The 13847-nt window shown below is 37.7% G+C and overlaps 1 protein-coding gene across 3 annotated transcripts in view; it reads right to left on the reverse strand.

The window, feature by feature from the left end:
• KSR2 (kinase suppressor of ras 2) overlaps positions 1-13847 on the reverse strand; it is a 2556886-nt gene that overhangs the window by 1529313 nt on the left and 1013726 nt on the right. The gene's annotated exons all lie outside the window — the stretch shown is intronic.

Here is a 13847-nt window from a genome sequence, read left to right on the forward strand (position 1 = left end):
AAAATCTCAAAAAAAAAACTATTATCCTCCACTACAGATATGGCCTTAGTAGATGACCGGAGACTGCTGTTCTCTAACAATCTAGGTTAAATTGGTATTTTTCCAATTAACATGCCCAAAAGTCAGTTCAATCATTTCTTGATTTCACCACAGTTATTACAAGGCCTCACAAATATTTCCATTGTATCTTGTCACCTGAGAGATCATGATGTTTTCCACAAGACTGTCACCCTGGAAAGGAAATGATCCATCAGACAGATAAACAGCAGACCCTCTTATCATAAGTGGCACTGAGGGATTTACATTTTTTCAGTCATCTGTCACCTCCTATCTCGAAAGGCCCTCTTAACCTGAAAGATATGTTTAGTTAATGGAAAATCTTTAAATGAGAAATTAATTTGTGCTGCTGCACTGCAAAAGCAGGACTGTGAGCTCTGCTCCATGAAGGACAGGTTCGACCTAGTAACCCTTACATTAACCTTAGTACACTTCCACTGTTGATTGTTTTCATGACCTTGCTACAGTACAAATAACTTATGACTGTGCTTGCAAAGATTTTATTTATTTATTTAACATTTGTTGACCAGGAAAGTCTGACTAGGACACAGCCTATTTTCAGAAGAGGCCTGGGGAGAAAGGCTCCAAACGCATGTCTTTGGAATGTGGGAGGAAACCGTTGTACCCAGAGGAAACCCACATGAATGCAGGGAGAACATGCAGATTCCACTCAGAAGGCAACCTAGATGAGAATCAAACCGGAGAACCTCTTGCTGTGAGGCGACAATGTTAACCTTTGCACCACTGCGCCGTGGATTGAAAAAGGACAACGTTAATTTATATATTGAAAGAACTATGTTTGAAGTCTGGGATCAGAAAATCAAACCCAGAGAATGTCTGGTATTCCCTCATCAGAAACACAATGCTAATCTCTTCTAATCAAGCTACTCGCTGGTGCTCACTATATTAGAGACTACCTATCACTGTATTCATCATTATTCCCTTCTGCCCATGTCCCACTCCTAGGCTTCCTCCCAGAAATTTCTTAATGGCTTCTTGGAGCCATGGCCCCCCCTCTAAAATCATGGCCACTCTAGTTACTCCAGTCAGTAATTCTAAAGTCCTAGCAGCTTTCTATAGCTGCTCATCTGGTTAAGCACCTGATCCTGATACCGTCACAGCAGCAATCTAAAAGTCACTATCCTCCTTGCATCTGGCAATATAACCTACTGAATTGACTGTCATTGTTAACAGTTCTCCCCAAGCCAGGCAAGAACCCTAAGAGTTTTTGTCCCCCTTATGAAACTAAAAGCCAAATTCTACACAAAAACATGGCGCTCTGGAAACCAGCTTCCTTCTCACTTTCATAACTCACCCTAACTAAACGGGCTTTCTGATAGGAAGATCTAGTGCTCATCGTCTTTGAGCCTGTCTTAATCTCATCCACGCTGCTTAGCACTGCTTGACTTGTAGGCCCTTTTACTGCTTTACTGGCTGGCTTCAGAAAAAACATTTGACTTGATCTAATGCCAATATTTTGCCCTGTCAGCTTTTGGATTTTCTGAAGTTATAAGAGCCATCCAAGACATTTATAATACCTCCTCAGTCCTCTGTCCTCATGACATCCACTATGTATGAGCCTTTGAGCGTTTTCAAATGGACCAGTCAAGGGTGCTCCCTATTGCCAGCACTATTTCGGTTAGGCATAAACCACTAAAGTATAACAATATTGTATTAGGATAAAATGTACTAAGAAGGTAAACTTTTGATGATAGTAGTTTACTGCATGTTCCTCTCCTGAGACTTGTTTTTGTCTAGTCTTCCCTACAATGTCCATATCAAGTCTTAAATAAAAAAAGAAAAATATCAGAGCTGTTTGCTGCTACCCAGTCTGCTATATGCCAGCTCTACTCCCTCTCTTTAAATAAATATGAATCAGATACATATTTTTTCAATGAATAAATCATAACGAATATGGAGAAAGGCCTCACCAATAAAACCATTTTCAATTACCTAAAAATGAAGATGAACTAGATTACAGTATGCTCATAAATAAACTAACAAGCTGTAGTTTGTCTCAGTGCTTTTGGCATTTCATGAGTAGAACATTACAAACCAAATGCCCTCACTGCAGATCAGACAAGAGAATTTTCACTTGTATACCACATGGATCGGCTCTTGTACCACTCCAGTTCCTACTGTTTATTAACGATCTTTCCCAAGACATCCTAATATCAATTGCATATTCTGTGCACACAGTATTATGCTAATAAATATGAATTACTCCCACAAAAGACTAAAATCACTTCAACAAGATTTAATCTTTTGTACAAATGGATTACTTTAAATAAGCCAACTATAAAAAACAATATTAAAGCAATAATAAGGGTTGTTGATTTCTATACAAAAAATAGCTTCAGCTCAAAGCCTAATTCTGAAAACTCCTTGGGAATCCTTTACCATTTCCTCAAGTACAAAAACATATAGAGATGTTATCAGACTTCTGTCAAACAAACAATTTGTGAAAAAAATAATAGAAAGTCCTTGGTCAGCTTAGACAGTGCTTCAAACTATCACGTCTTCTCAACCTTGAGGCTAGAAATGCAATCATCGTGAATGTACAGAAAGGCAATCATCACAAATATACATATCCCAAGACTGGAACACGATCTTCCATGAATAGCCTTAAACTCTCCAGAAAATAATGCAGTATTATAGACTAATGAAAACAAAATTGTATGGTTTATTCACCAAGACATAAACAAGGATTATCACTGCTTATGTAGCCAAAAAGCTAATAGTCTCCTATTGACTGCAAGAGCAATCTTTCTCCAAGATACTCATACATTATATTTTGCAACAGATGCTACCATTTTCAACTAGTTAACAATTTACTAACAAAATTATCCTCATATATTCTGCAAAATCTCAAAGCCTCATTCTGTCTTTCAGCTGCACAACCATTGCCCCAGCCATTATCAAAGAAGCTGCCATACTTTTGTAAAGTCCTTCAGAAACACCCGACACCCATAAATGGACTTGCTTGAATGACTGTGGGTGATCACAAGTCTATATAATTTACTTTGTTTTCATGCTAACATTATATGCTTCTTAGCATGCTGTTAATGGAAACCTTACATGTATTAGAATTTACTAGCACATAAACATTACATACCTAATTTTTGTAGATTATATTAACAAAGAAGCAAAAAAAAATTATTTAGAGAACTGACAAACCTGTTGATCTTCACTTATGCAATGCAAATTTAGCTATCTGCATAAAAACACATTTTTTTAATTATAATTGCTGTTGCATCAGTAATTAATGTCTTTGTCTTGTGGTCAAGTCAAAAATGGATTTGTACTAGTTCAGTTACCTAGTTAACAAACAAAAGTTTGAATATGAAACAGGCTGTCTTCTGTAGGGAGAAGTAGTGGTGTTCTTTGGTTTCTGACAGTAAAACAAATCTACAGATGTTAATAAGGTAGTTTGCAACAGATTTCTATTATTGGATGAGTTTAGGACTACAATTGACACAGTGTATTCAGACTTGACACCCTAGCATTGCCTTCCAGTTGGCCTTCTTGTTTCAGGGGTAAATAAAACAAGAGGACTTACATTTCTTCTTAAACTTAGAACACTACCACTATATTTTAAGTGTAACCCTTAAGCTCCAGTGCTGAATCAAGCCAAACTCACACACATTTGCAGTTTTGCACATGCTCAGTGGAGTTATCCAGTATGTTAATCAGCTGTAGTTGTTAGATTCTTCTGACCTTTTGATTGTATCAAAAATCATGACTTATGTTTTTCTAATATTTAGTGTAATCTTATTTGTAAGCCAGAGTCAACATCCATGGAAGTCTTTCTGAATTTCTTTATGTATCATATAAGTAGATTTCGTAGCCCTCAGCAGCATTACTTCATCTGCACAGGGTGTTATTTGTATAAAAGCAGTAGACATAGCAGCTCTCTGCAGCTCTACAAAATATGCACACAGTGTTATCTGTATAAGATTAGTACATTTAGTACATTAGCTACATTTAGTAGCTCTCAGCAGTACTAATTCATCTGCATAAGGTGTTATATAAAATTAATAGACACAGCATCTCTCTGCAGCTTTACATCATCAGCACAGGGTATTACCTGCATAATCTTGACAGATTTAACAATCCTCCGCAACACTGTAGCATCAGCACAAGGTGTTAGTTGCATAAGATGAATACATTTAGCAGCTGTTATCAGCGTTGCATCATTTGCACAAGGAGTTACCTGTGTAACATTAGTAAACTCAGCAGCTCTGAGCAATATTACATCAATGACAAACGTTGCTACCCATAGCTTAATTGGATGTAGTAACACATTGTTAATAAATAATGGCAAAAATACAGGTCCCAGAACAAAACCCCAGGGGTCAGAAATATGCCTTATTCAGAAAATGCATTGTGGTAAACCATTTTGAAGATTTTCCCCATGAGGCTGCTCTAGAACCATGTAAAAGCCCTTTCCCATATCCCCCACTTATAGACTGGATATAAGCCATAATTTTGAAATGACCAAAATACCCTATTAAGATCTAGAGACACTGCTTCAACAAATAGCCACTTTCTGTATTCATCTGGATTGCATCAACTGCCCTGAACAAAGCTGGAGGAGTAATCCAACTTCTTCAAAAGTTTAACTTGGATTCAGATAGTAGGCCATATCAACATGCATGAGAATTTCAGTTTAGACTAACCTTTCCAGAATCTGTTGCCACAGATATAATGTTAGACACAGGCTGTAGGTTTTGCAAGGCTGAAAGCTTGCTCACCTTTGGGGGTATAATGATTTTCAAGTATTCTGATACAGAGGGTAAAATACCAGATGTAAGACAAAAGATATGAGAAAGTGACTTCAAAGTAAATGGAACAGCCATTTCTGAAATTGTGGATGGAATTGTGCATGTGCCTTAAGCCATTGCAGCCTTTTGATAGAAACCACTCTGAAGTGGACACTATATGAAAACATTAATTCAGAGATAAAGTTAATGGGAATAATTCTAATCTGAGCATTTTATTGTTGATGGACCACTTAGCTTCACAATGCTGCTTCTCAGTGAAATGAACACCTAACTAGTAGTGATAATGGCAATGCTTACTGACAGTAGGACAACTTTCTGATAGTTACTACCTCAAGTATTCAAAATAATCCCCTACTTCCTTCTCTGAATGCTTGCTTGACAGCCTTAGTAGTTATCCTTCAATTCCTTCTGAAATTCTTAATTCTGCATACCTTTTGGGGGTTATGCAGTTCCTTCCATCTGCAAAGAAGCCCTGTCTTTCTTACTGACCTCTACCTTTAGGAAGGTGATAAGCCATTGACATATATATTCCATTCTGTCATCTTTATCTTCTTGGAGAAGACTGTTCCTGTATTTCTTTAATAATATTTGGGTACAGTTACAACATGCTCTTTACATCCTATTCCCTGAGTATAACTTCTTAGTTTATAGCCTCAGACTGAGATAAATGTGCTGAATTCTGTACTGGGGAAATCAATCTCCCTCTGACTAAAATGGGCGTAATGTTAGGCCTTCTAAAAGTCTGATATTCTGATATGTATAAAGAGAACCATAACCAATTATTGTGCTTGGAAGGACTATCCAGCGCCTACTTACAATGAGTGCTGTGTGTGTGTGTGTGTGTGTGTGTGTGTGTTTGTGTGTGTGTGTGTGTGTGTGTGTTCACTGCAGTAAGCTGAAAATTAATAAGATTCTAGTTTTCACACTGGTTGTGTCATTTGTGTAACACTGCTATGTTCTCTTTGTGTTTTTTCCACTTTTTCCCATGTCTGAGCAGCTATGGAGCTGGTACACATACACTGAAAGGAACTTTATCTGCCAAGACACATGGGGGGGGCTGTCCACTTGCAAACTTTTTTTTCTTATGTTTTTTGTTCTTCAAAGTTACATTTTCTTCAATTTAAAAGGATCATAGGAAGTTACTAGACTAGAGGCCCTGTGGCCCTTACAAGCCTACCCAAGAATTAGCCCATGTTCCGAGACGTCAGCACCCGATTACTCTGTCCAGCATGAACACAGGTGGAATCCCAGGGGTGTATTTTCTGCTCCCCATCCAGTTATCCAGGTTGTGCTTAAAAAGGGTTAATGAGGTGCTCTGTTTGACATGGACAGGGAGTCTAGTCCACAGAAGAGGGACTGCCTGGGACACGAATCTTTCCCTCCAACAAGTCCTATTGATGTCACAGACCAGGTTGAGGTTGCACGCATGGGTTACTTGAGTGGAGATCGAGTTCCAGGTATGTAGCAGTCCCATCAAGGCAGGGTCTGAGATTGCTCTGAATGCCAGACAGAAAACAAATGAAAGTTAATTCATACACTAGTAATTCAAAAGTATTACAGGTAAAATGTTTGGTTGAATCAAGTTCTTACTATGTCTCTAGGATCTATGTGTAATAATGACACTCAGCAATCAGTTCTTCTTGGCATTTATGGTGGGTCTGGTCAATATGTAGCACAAGGAAGTGAGAACTTATTTTGATCTGGAAGAAATACCTTTATCTATGAGCTGTGCAAGATAAAAGGATTACCTAACCTCTGTGGCAATGTAATGGTCAAACATAAAGGAGCTATCCACCCAAGTACAAAGGTCAATCACTACCTTTTTGTTCAAGTTATACACTGGAGATAGGGGATGCTTACCAAATGACACAGTGCTGCACTTTTTGACTTTAATTTTGAGCTCATTTTTGTACACCTGCTATTTACAAGTGTAAGATTAAGATCCTGTTAGAGTGCCTGTATGTTATAGGGGGTCTTGACAATAACTTCCAGCTTACAGCAATGCACAAACTGTGTTGATCAGAGATCCTCATTTGATAAGCAGAGATCTGAGAAGTAGATACTGAATAACAGGATGTCCTAGCACAAATCCTGGAAGAACTCCGCTAGTCAGCTTCATACTCTCAGAGGATGCACCCCCTACTCTTGCAGTCCTGTCCCTAAATAAACCAGCTATCCATATGACCATATATGGGTTAATTGGAAGCAATTTCAATTGTTTATTATGTTTGCATGTGGTATGGTAATGAATGCCTTTGTTAAGGAACAGTATCCTGTATATACACCTTCCCCACTGTTTGCACCCTGAGTAACCCTCTCAGAGAAGATCACAAAGACTCATTGCAGAATAATGCAGATATAATACTGTTGAATAATGCCCACATCTCAGTTAATAATATTTTGTGACATCAGAGTATTAGAACTTAGAAATAAGTTTCAAAAAGTTAAATACAAGTCCCCAAATGGACTCTTACTTTAAACAATTATTGGTTACTGTTTATTCTAAAAGTTGCCTTTAACAAGTACAGATTTTTGCCTACTGTGCAGCCACTAAGCCCATCACTTTATCATTTTATCATGAATTACCCTTGCAAATGTTTTCCTGTATTTAAAGAATATCACCTCTAGCAGAAGTAGGCTATTGTGAGATGTGCTTCTAAGTTCAAAGAACAAAATGATAGTTCTGAGCTGATTTCTATCTTTTACACAAACCGTGTTGACAAATAACGATCAATCTACAATTTGAACGTTATTAATCAGTCTGCTAGAGAGAATTCTTTGCATGAGTTTGCAGATACTTGAAGTTAAGTAGGCAATAAGTTGTAATTAAGGTACTGCCACCTCACTTATAAATACAAATGGCTTCTACAGATTACCAGCCCCAAGACACAGCACTTTCAATTACTGTGCTTTAACAGCAAACATATTACAAGTGCAAGCAGCTGGGAAGGTATTTATCATTCCACTATGTCTATCATAAGGTCAAACAGAAGAATTAACCTTCAATGTACTGAAATAAGGCAGAACCATTGCCGTCTATAACTATGTCATGCATGGGATTAGCATTAAGGATTTCTTTATCAACTAATGCAACATGCCACATATTCCTAAACCAATAATTTATAGTTCCTATATGTGATACCATAGTCAAGGGGACTCCCATGGCACATTATCTCCATACATTTTAAATGGTCATATAGGGACATACAAATGAAATGTTATTCATATCAGTTTAATTATACAGCTTTTATTATCATACTTTTTGATTTTCTATTCTTCACTTTTAAAATAGAGTTTATCATAAAACATGACCGTAAACTGTCTTAAAAGAACTTCAAACAACATTCAGGATGCAAAACTCCAAAGTGACAGTTTTTAGGTTTTTATTTGATTAGTTTGTTTGAGTGGGTGTGTTAACTCAGCTAATTTACTCAGCTTTTTTTAAGTTTGGCTATGTGTTATACTTGTGGTTCTGAAGTCTATCATTTGATGGAAGCACTTAACTGTGTGTGTTGTGTTCGAATAAAGCAATTATTTTCTTGGAGTTTGGCTACTTGGATGCTATTTGAAGTTCTAGTTAGATTATTTAGCTCCAGGTCCAGTGTGCACTCGAGTGGTGGTGTTATCTGGTGTATTTATCGAGTTCTTCAGGATATGTCAGCTTCAAATGCCTAATAACTTTGTCAAGGCACTCACTCTTCCCTTGAGCCTGGTAATCTCACCTTCTTAATTCAGCAATTAACCCAGGCACTTACACAGCTTAATAGTGGTTGTATTAACAATGAAATAAGGATCCACAGTGACAATAGACAGAGGACGTTCGGGTTTGAAAGAGACAACTGTTGCCAGCCACAATAACACTATGGAGATATCCCCTGAGGTTTGGGATGATTTTTCTTCTACATCCAATGTTTACAAATGGTTGGAGAGAACTGATCTGGTGTCACAGAAGGAGTCTATTCAATCATCCGATGGGAGATACCTTAACCTACAAGAGCAGATTACAGTCCTACATAGCAAATTACAGTCTTAGATAAAAGCTTATACAAATTTAAATCATTACAACTTGATAATTACTTCCTTGGTGAATGTATTAAAAGACAACATGTCCCAAAAGGACTGTGGATGTGGAAATATCCACAAGGGGTTCAGCCAAATTCACCATTTCACTTGGATTTGGTAAAGCTATTTGATCAAACAGGATTGGAATGAACACAACTTCTCATTAAGGAGACTGAAAGATGTGTGGTGAGGTATACGCAGGATATTTCTAAACTAGATGAATCAATCATGACCAGTTTGGATTTCCACAAGCATAGGACCAGTTTCAACAAGGTGTTTCAATCAACTGACCACAAACTGGTCTAGCTGAGGACAAGGAAGGACAAAATAATTGGAAAGAAACAATTCCAATTATAGGAACAGTACTGTTTATCCTAAACCATCAGGGAGAATGACGCCCCACAAATTACCACATTGATAATAAGGCACTAAGCACGCAATCAGTCGTGAGGGACTTGGGAACCCAAGTTGATAGCAAACTGACTTTTGACCACTATATTGCCTCCCTTGTATGGTAAGCTTTCTACATGGCCCACCTCATTAGTAAGGGTATCTCATCCAGGGACAAGGTGGTCATAACACCCCTGTATTCTTCCCTTATAAGACCAATTATTGAAAACAATGCCCCTTTTGGCATGTATTTCACAAAGCACATGCAGCAGCTGGAGAGATCACACATATTCCTTGCCTGGAGAATCCAGAGCCTCAGACATCTACCCTACACAGATAGGCTAAAAGCTCTGTCCCTCTACTCACTTTCCTACAGACTCCTCAGAGGTGACATCCATCTGGCATACAAAGCAATCTCAGATCCCGCCCTGATGGAACTGCTGCATATCCACAAGTCAAACTCCACTCGAGTAACCCGCAAGTGAAACCTCAACCTGGTCTGTGATATCAATAGAACTTGGTGGGACAGATTTGTGTCCCAGAGACTCCCCCTTTTTTGGAATAGACTCCCTCACCACATAAAGCAGAGTACCTCATTAAACCTTTTTAAGCGCAACCTGGATAACTGGATGGGGAACAGGAAATATGCCCCTGGGATTCAACCTATATCCCTGCTGGACAGTGGCAGAGGGTGCTGACTTGTTGTAGCACGGGCTAAATTCTTGGCTAAGCTTGTAAGGGCCTCAGGGCCAGTAACTTCCTATGATTTGTAACTAAGGGTTCACTACAGGATCTGGCCAACGACATAAATCTGGGTGAAACTCAAAGTGATATGACATGGCCAATGTTCCCTTTAGAGGAGGCCCCAGTACAGAGACCAGAGAGACTAGCAAACAAGTCTGCAATGAATCATCAAAACACTGGGAGTGTTCATTCATGAACAAGAGGCAGAAAATGGAGGAACAAGAACAGACAGACCAGTCTCGAAGATGGTAAACTGGGATTTTCCTTCTTTGAAAACCATACCATGTCTTTCTACAGGTACTGTTTGTATTACTATATAGTTTGGATTTAATATTTACAGTTTCACCGATTTGATTATTGGCATGGAACATCATAAACTGTTTTTGAAAGATTTTAATTTTATACCTTTCACTAGGGCCAACATTGAGGACACACGTTTAGACCTGAAACTTTTTGCCCGTAAGCCGAATTTTAATATTTTATTAAGTGATACAGACAGCTCTGACTTGTGCCTCAACAGATTTAAAAGAAAAACACAGCTAACCCCCCCCTGCATCCAGTGATTAATGTGTTTCAAAAAGCCTGTGAGAAAGTGATTTGAGAGTTATTAAACAACAAGAGAAACATAAGATATGTCAATATGTCCAATGAGGACAGATTGACTTTGGGAAATATCATGAACGATCATAGAAGCCTACGATGCGTGAAAGCTGACAAGGAGGGGATCTTATTATCATGGATTGGCATGACTATAAAGGGTGTTTGCACAACTTATTAAACAACAGCCAGGTCTATAGTGTGGTTTCGATCAAGAAGATTAATGTGGCATATCGGGCCATTAATATAGCGCTAGCTGAATTACTCCATTTCAAAAACATTTCTCAGGGGCTTGATAATTTTTTAAGGATGGGCCACCCAGTCATCCTAAAGATTTTTGGTCTTCCTAACATCCATTCTAACACTTTGAATCCACCCTTATGCCATCCAGGGTTCTGTAATAGAACCTATAGCAACATTTATTGGTTTGAAACTCAAAGCCTTGTTTGTTAGATTTCCACACATCATCCGGGATTCTTGGGACTTATTCAACTAACTAAGAGGCATTTTTGAAACCACATATATTTTTGCAACGTGTGACATACAAAGTTTGTTTAACGTCATTCCCTATGATGTGTGGTTGGATTGGTTTGGGGGCATTGTACTAAAATACACTTCTCTTAAATCAAATTGACACTCAGCTGATACTTAACTTCATAGACATCGTCCATAACAACAATTTTTTATTCTTTGACAGAGTTTTTCAAATGGCAGCTAGGTGTTGCAATGGGGGTTGCTTGCCCCCCCTTGTTCGCTAATGCAGTTTTGTTGTGGTGGTATTTAGAAAAATTATTCAAGCTTCCTATGTTCAGCAAATGCATTTGGTATTACAGATACCTAGATGACTTATTGATCATTTGAGATGATACAGTGATGGAATCTGAAGAATTTTTGGATTGTCCACAAAACAGTACCACTTTTTTGAAATTTACATCCACTACAAATTCAAAATGACTTAACTTTTTGGATGTGGAGATTATAAAGCAAACTGAAGGGGATCTATCAACACAGATATACAGGAATCCCACCTTTTGCAATGCTTTTCTTTCATTCAATAGCTATCTCACCAAAAGAAAGGGGTTGTCAAAAGTCAACTCATTAGAATTTCACTGTTGACACCAGAAGACAATGTTTGCCTGCAACAGTTTGATATTTTGAAATTAATGTTTTCTGACAGAGGGTATCTGTCTTCTCTGTTAGAACAACTGCAGGACGAGGTGTGGGCTGAAAGTAATGGTAGATATTCACCAATTATTTCTAATGATCTTAAACCAATGATGGATACTGGGACCATGCAAGAGAGGTCATTTTTTCTAACAATGCCAACATTATTCACTTGATGCCAAGGACATCCAATATATTGTGAGAAAAAACTGGGTCTATTGCAATGTGATAATAACATCAAAAGGTATTTCTCAAGTCCCCTCAGATTTACATTCAGGAGTAAGTTCAATATCAAATCTTTATTGGAAAAAACAGTCAAGGAACATTTTATTTTAGGATGCCAAAGACCAACAGATGTGGTCGTTGTAAACAGTGCTCATTTATCAACACTGGATATGACGGTGTATGGTCAGGCAAGATTAATCAAATCAACAATGACAGCAAATTTAATTGTGGCTCAAAACAAGTGATTTATTTCACTACTTGCAATACATGCCCAGCCTTTTACAAAGGCTAAACCAAGAATCCCTTGAATAAAAGAATATACCAACACCTATACAGTATTCAGCGTAACAACAAAAGTGCCTTGGCAAGGCACACTCATATTTGCCCAGGATTTAACAAATTTTAATTCCTTGTTCTTGAACAAATACAGGTTACTGCCTTGTTAGGAGAATGGCAGAATTAGTTAATGCACCTGGACATGTTTTGGTAACTGAAGTTTGAAATCTGATGCAGCCAATCTTCCCAGTCTAAATTATAATATTTCCATTTGTTGTGAACTTAAGAGAAGAGCCACTATTACATAATTTTGTTTTCTAACAATTTTTTTATTTTTTTAACATTTATTACTTGTTTACAGGTATGGACTTTGCAACAGAGTAGCTTTATTCTGCGCATCTTTTTACATTATTTTATGGCCCCACCACGACAGGTTTTGAGCTTCCATTTGATTGGTTTGTTTGTGTGGGTGTGTTAACTCAGCTGATTGACTCAGCTTTTTAAAGTTTGGCTATGTGTTATACTCATGGTTCTGAAAAAGTCTATCATTTGATGAAAGTACTTAACCATGTGCATTGTATTTGAATAAAACAGTTATTTTCTTGGAGTTTGGCTTCCTGGATGCTGTTTGAAGTTCTTGTTAGATTATTTAGTTCTAGTTCTTGGGTACACGTGAGTGGTGTTGTTATAAACTATCTTAGAAATAGCTTCCAAACAATCTTATATCAAGGAGAGTGCAACTTTATTGCAGTAATTCACAAGCTATGACTTAGCAGGTATCCATGCCCAGATCCTTCTCTCCCAACAGCTTATTTATGTTTCATTTTCCCTACCCCTTATCTACCACCATCACTGATTCCATTAGGGCACCATGAGAACCTCTGCTATTTTGGCTTCTGACCCTGAACAAAAACTACTCAGTTATTCACAATACCTTTGTAAGTCTTGACACAAACAAAACTGACTACCTTGCATAAAATTAACTACTTTAGCAGTTTAGAGGTTGAAATAGCAGCGTATTTTTTTAATATACTTTATTACCAGAAATATATAGTTTTCATTACAAGTCCCATATTTAAACTCCAGTGTTTATTATAATGAGATAGTTCCATGTGGGGCATTACAGAGAAATAACCACACTTCTTGTATGCAGTTAATGGCATTGGGTTACACTGTATTGATAAGTATCCCACCTGACAGAAGCAGTTATTTCATTATAATGTACTTATTGATCTATCTTACTTTTTAATCCTCTCTCTCTATATTATATATAGTGTGCTAGAAATCTGCCTCTGTTTAGTAAAGAATTCACAAGAACTGCCAATTTTTTCCTCCTTTACTGCCTACTGACCATCAGTACCCTCTCTGCTAACTAGACCATTGATTTCCTCTTCTCAAAGAGCAAGAGCTGACACAGAAGAGCTACAATTTAAACAGCCCTAGGGGTTCTTCTTAGCCCTAATCCAACCATGCATGCAGATAATATGCTTCAGAGGTCAGTATGCTACAGACATCACTGAGCGAGTATCACTTAATTCCACAAGTGAG

Source organism: Protopterus annectens, chromosome 4.part0 (genome assembly GCF_019279795.1).
Source record: "Protopterus annectens isolate FY-2018-M chromosome 4.part0, PAN1.0, whole genome shotgun sequence".
Classification (NCBI taxonomy): domain Eukaryota; kingdom Metazoa; phylum Chordata; order Ceratodontiformes; family Protopteridae; genus Protopterus; species Protopterus annectens.